This window comes from Odocoileus virginianus, chromosome 2 (assembly GCF_023699985.2).
Source record: "Odocoileus virginianus isolate 20LAN1187 ecotype Illinois chromosome 2, Ovbor_1.2, whole genome shotgun sequence".
NCBI lineage: Eukaryota > Metazoa > Chordata > Mammalia > Artiodactyla > Cervidae > Odocoileus > Odocoileus virginianus.
Window position 1 is genome coordinate 45,178,849 of NC_069675.1, and position 5,911 is coordinate 45,184,759.

Here is a 5,911-nt window from a genome sequence, read left to right on the forward strand (position 1 = left end):
TCTTCTTCCAGAGGGATATAGATATATATATATATATACAGGGATATATATATAGGGATATATATATATACAGGTATAGAAATACACATTCATTTACATAGAAATATATGCATATAGTAGTACACATGCACATATGTATACAGAAATATGTCACCCTCTTTTTACTTAATTAATTGATTTATTTATCTGGATGCACTGGGTCTCAGCTGAGGCATGCGGAATATTTTAATAGCATCTTGCAGGATCTAGTTCCCTGAAAGTGAAAGTGTTAGTCACTCAGTCATGTCGGACTATTTGTAACCCCATGGATTGTAGCTTACCAGGCTCCTCTGCCCATGGGATTCTCCAAGCCAAAATACTGGAGTGCGTTGCCATTCTCTTCTCCAGGGGATCTTCCTGACCCAGGGATTGAACCTGGGTCTCCTGCATTGCAGGCAGATTCTTCACCACTTGAGTCACAAAAAAAAAAAAAAAAAAAAAAAAAAGACTATAAGGAAGCTTAGGGCTTATTTGTGACACACAGGATCCCTGGTCTTATGCCACCATAAAAGGGGACCAATGTATCCCAGTTTTGCCCAAAACCTTCCCAGTTTTAAGGCACAAGCTTCCAAGTCCTGGAAAATCTCTCAGTCTCAGAACCATTCGATCATCTTGGTGGGTTGGTCCTCTCTTCTCCCGCACCCTGCCCAGGCAATGGAGATGCTGAGTTTTATTTCATCTTGTCTGGATGGAGGTTTGATTTGTTCTCAAATGTTCCAGGGTGGAGAGAGACAAGGAGAAAGCACAGGGTTAGATCGTCAGCTTTGTTTTCACCTTCACTGTCAAAGGAAAGAGCAGCATGACCGATTGCAGAACTGAACCTGGAGGCTGGATTTTCTTCAGGTTTCTTTGGCTCCAATGTAAATAAGATCAGGAGTCTTGATCCTTTTTATCATCCTTCACACCTGACTCTCTGGCAGTCTTTTTTCCCTCCACGGTCTGGATCAGGACTGGACTTGCCGCTTTGACCTTTTGGGACATTTGCTCAACTATCTTCTTTTCACCTTTCCTGCTGGTCTTTGCTGAGATGGCAGAGCCAGAACTACTATTGCTGCTCTGTGTCTGAGCTTTGAGATTAGCAGGAGGGTTAGATTGCTTCCCCAGGAGCCTTCTCCTTTGGTGGAGCAGCTGGCATTACCTTTAGAGACTGCTCAGGTTTGGTAGGCTTAGAAGTTGGAGAGTGACAATTTTCCTCCTTAGTAAGTGTTTTCTTTTCTAGAGACTTCTTCCTATCTTTTCTTCATACATTTCTGCTAGGTGCAGTCTGTGATGATTCACTTCCTGTCCTCAGTCCTTCCTTTTCCTGAATTTCTTCACTTTGTCAGCTTATGTGTCTCTCCCAAGTTTGAAGTTCTAGGTTTGGCTCTAGAAAGTCCCTAGCAGCTGTGTCAACAAGTTTTGCCCCTCACTCACAGAGGCTGCTCGCCGGGAGGTGCTAGTAGAGGAAATGTCTTCCTTGGGAGTACCCTGGGGCTTTACATTCACGATGAGTCTGTGGGTGGAAGGACCTGTACCATCATGCCTCTCTAATCATCTGCCATATCTATCTTCATAGTGGTCTCCTCTTCCTTTGTATTCCTAATCCCTCTGGTGCCCACGACCAAATACTCTTTCTGCCACTGCCTGTCCTGTAACCATAGCCTCTGTCATAGTCTCTACTGCCTCAGTCATCATAGCAGTCCTGGCCCCCATGTCAAACCATATCCCTGTGTGGACCGGACCATCCTACTACCCTGTTTATCCTGACACGCATATTGGCATGAATCATAACGATCTCAACACTTGTCTCCAAAGCTATCATCACCTCTTCTGGACAGGTAGTCATCAAAGCTGACTGCAGCAGGATGGGCCCTTCAGTGTGAATCTCTTGTCTGAATACCAATTTCTGTCTTGGCTGAGAGAACCAAGTATCCACCGAAGGATCCAGTATTGGATCAGCAATGTCCATTTGAAATCTCCTGCCCTCTAGAAAGCCTTCACTGATACTAAGGGTAATACTGAGCAAGGAATCTAAACTCAGGACCTCAAAGTCAGGGTAACCAAAACCTTTCAGTCTGCTTGCTGGGTACATGGGATAAATGCACTGGATTTGGGATGATAATGATGCATCAACTCAGGTTCTTTGATTGTAGTGAATGTACCACCCTGGTGGGGGTGGACTTTGCTACTGGGGGTGGCTGTCAGTATGTGGGGAGAGGAGGTATATGGGAACTCTGTACTTCCTGCTCAATTTTGCTATAAACCTAAAAACTACTCTTCTGTTTTTTAAGATTGCTTTTTTGATGTGGACCATTTTTAAAGTCTTTACTAAATTTGTTACAATATTGTTCTTGTTTTCTGTTTTGTTTTTTTTTTTTTCTGCCAGGAGGCATGTGGGATCTTAACTCCCTGATGAGGGATCAAACCTGCACCCCCTGCATTGGAAAGCAAAGTCTTAGCCACTGGACCACCTGGGAAGTCCTAAACTACTCTCAAAAAGTAGAGTCTATTTAGGTCTGCCACCCATTTTTTGATTGGATTGTTTGTGTTATTTTTGCTATTGAGCTCCATAAGCTGTTATCACATTTTGGAGATTAACCTTTTTGTCTGACCTAAACAGACATTTCTCCAAAGACATACAGATGACCAAGAGGCACATGAAAAAATGCTCAACATCACTAATTATTAGAGAAATGTAAATTGAAACCACAGTGAGGTATCACTTCACACCAGGTAGAATAGCCATCATCAAAAAATCTACAAACAATAAATGATGGAGACAGTGTGGAGAAAAGGGAACCCTCCTACTCTGTTGGTAGGAGTGCAAATTGGTACAGCCACTGTGGAGAACAGAAAGGAGGGTCCTTAAAAAACTAAACATAGAACACCACATGACCCATCAACCCCACTCCTGGGCATATACCCTGAGAAAACCATAATTCAAAAAGACACAAATACCCCCATGTTCCCTGATGCTCAGGGTACTGCTGTTTACAATAGTTATGCTGTTTACAATAGCCACGACATGGAAGCAACCTAGATGTCCACTGACAGATAAATGGATAAAGATGCGGTACATATATATAATGGAATATTACTCAGCCATAAAAAAAGAGTGAATTTGAGTCAGTTCTAATGAGGTAGATGAATCTAGAACCTGTTATTCAGAGTGTAGTAAGCCAGAAAGAGAAATAAATATTGTATATTAACACATATACATGGAATTTAGAAACATGGTACTGATGAACCTACTTGAAGGATAGGAATAAAGGTACAGATGTAGAGAACGGAACTTTCAACACAGTGGGGGGAGGAGGCAGGGCAGAACTGAGAGAGTAGCATTGACGCATATACACTACCATGTGTAAAATAGATAATCAGTGGGAAGCTGTTGCATAGCACGGGGACTTCAGCTCAGTGCTCTGTGATGACCTAGAGGGTGGAATGGGAGAGTGGGAGGGAAGCTCAGGAGGGAGGGGATATAGGTATACTTATGGTTGCTTCATGATGTTGTACAACAGAAACTAGCACAATGTTGTAAACCGATGATATTCCAATAAAAATTCCAATAAAAATGTTCAAGTCATTTTAAAAATCAACTGTTCCAGATCTAATTATGATTATATCAGATCTCTTTTTGCTATTGTTTGCATATATAACTTTTGCATGTTCACCTTACAGTTAATATGTCTCTTACATTTTATCCAGGCAGATAAGCTTTGTATTATAACAGTTCTTATGCCATACATGCTTAATGTCAATACTGATATACTGGCATTTATAGCTACCACTTACTGTTTTTAATCTCTACCTGTCCCACCGGTTTCTTGTCCTCTTTTTCTTCTTTTCTTGCCCACTTCGAATAAATCACAGATTTTTATTATTACATTTCCTCCATTAGTTATATCGCCTTTGTATGAATATCATTCTTTAAGTGATTACCCTAAGACTGTAACATGCATCCTTGACCTAATACAGTATAACTAAATTAGTACTTTATTTTCCCAGATAATGCAAAGATGTTTGCTTATTAAAAATTTTTATTTATTTATTTATTTTTGGCTGTGCTGGGTCTTCATTGCTGTACTCGGGCTTTCTCGAGTTGCAGCGAGCAGGGGCTACTCTATTCGCTGTGTGTGAATTTCTTGTTGCAGTGGCTTATCTTATGCACGGGCTCTAGGGTGCTCAGGCTTCAGTAGTTGTGGTGCACAGGCTTAGTCGCTGTGCAACATGTGGAATCTTCCCAGACCAGGGATTGCAAATCCATTTCCCCGGCATTGGTACTTAGATTTTCAGCCACTGAATCACCTGGGAAGTCTAGTGTTAGGCTGCTTTCACTGCATTTACCTACTCCCACCTTTCAAGCTGTGAGTTTCCCCAGCAGCTCAGTGGTAATAGAATCTGCCAATATAGGAGTCACAGGAGATGATGGTTTGATCCCTGGGTCAGGAAGATCCCCTGGAGGAGGAAATGGCAACCCATTCCAGTATTCTTGACTGGTCGCAAAGAGTCCGACAGGACTGAGCACACACACATACACACCTCTTGTACTATTGGTACTTATTTTAGTCTTGCTATTGTTTAGTCGGTAAGTCATGTCCAACTCTTATGCGACCCCATGGACGGTAGCCCACCAAGCTCCTCTGTCCATGGGATTTCCCAGGCAAGAATACTAGAGTGGGTTGCCATTTCTTCTTCCAGGGGATCTTCCCAACCCAGGGATCAACCTTGCTTTTGCTCCAGGCTCTTCAAAAATGACAGTTGGGTTTTTGGTCTCTTTGTATTTTGGGGGCCAGAATTTGCCCCAACTGCACATGCATGCACATGCATGTAGTTATTTTTAGTTTCATACAGTTTCTTTGTATTTTGCCACTTGAGGAGACATGTGTCCAGGTCAAGCATTGCAGCACTGCATTAAAGAGTCCAAGGCCCCAGTTGGTCTCACTGATTCAGATTCCAGAGCTACTGTGTAGTCACTGTGACTCTGCATGCTGTTAAAACTGGCACATACTCTTTTCCCTTCCAGTAATTTTTTATCCCATTCAGCTGACCATGACTCAGGACTCATCTTTTTCCAAAATGGAAATTCTTGCATGTTTTTTTCCTTGAATATAAAGCTTGACTCTCCTAACATTTTCAACCACTGTGCTCTCCTGCCTGTGCCCTTTCCATCATAGCACTTATCTTGGTTTTATTTTTTTTAATTTTTATTTTTCTTGGTTTTAATAATATAAATATTTTACTAACGTAGTGTCTGCCTCCCTAACTAGATAATTGTTAAGCTTCAGAAGGGCAGGGACCATGCCTGTTTTGTTCACATCTTTATTCCCATTACATGCAGGTAGACACATGGTCCTCCCTGCATGGTAAATGAATAATTACAATAATAAAAACCTTCCACATAATTTACAAATGGCAAGCAGATTTCTGATTCATTAGCTCAGATTGTTATTGTTCATGCCATGATCATCTTTTGAAAAAGTCACAGATCTATGAAGACTAAATCCACTAAAACATATACACAAGCTAATTTCAAATGCAGGCTTCCCAGGTGGCTTGGTGGTAAAGGAGCTGCCTGCCAATGCAGGAGATGCAACAGATGCAGGTTGATCCCTAGGTTTGGAAGATTCCATGGAGAAGAAGATGGCAACCCTTCTCCAGTATTCTTGCCTGGAAAATGCCATGGACAGAGGAGCCTGACGGGCTACTGTCCATGGGGTCACCAAGAATTGGACATGACTGGGCACATAGCCCAGGGCAATTTCAAATGGGCATTACAAATAGTCAACAATCATTTCTCATCTCACGTTAATTTTCTGACACTTTCCTCATACTATCTCTTATATTCTCTCACTTAGGAGATCTGATCTCCTGTTTAGTTGAGTAGAAAGTG

At 41.8% G+C, this 5,911-nt stretch overlaps 1 pseudogene; it reads right to left on the reverse strand.

Moving 5' to 3' along the window:
• Positions 1-709: 709 nt before the first annotated feature.
• On the reverse strand, positions 710-2,110 carry LOC110132576 (eukaryotic translation initiation factor 4B pseudogene; annotated as a pseudogene).
• Between the last annotated feature and the right edge of the window lie 3,801 nt (positions 2,111-5,911).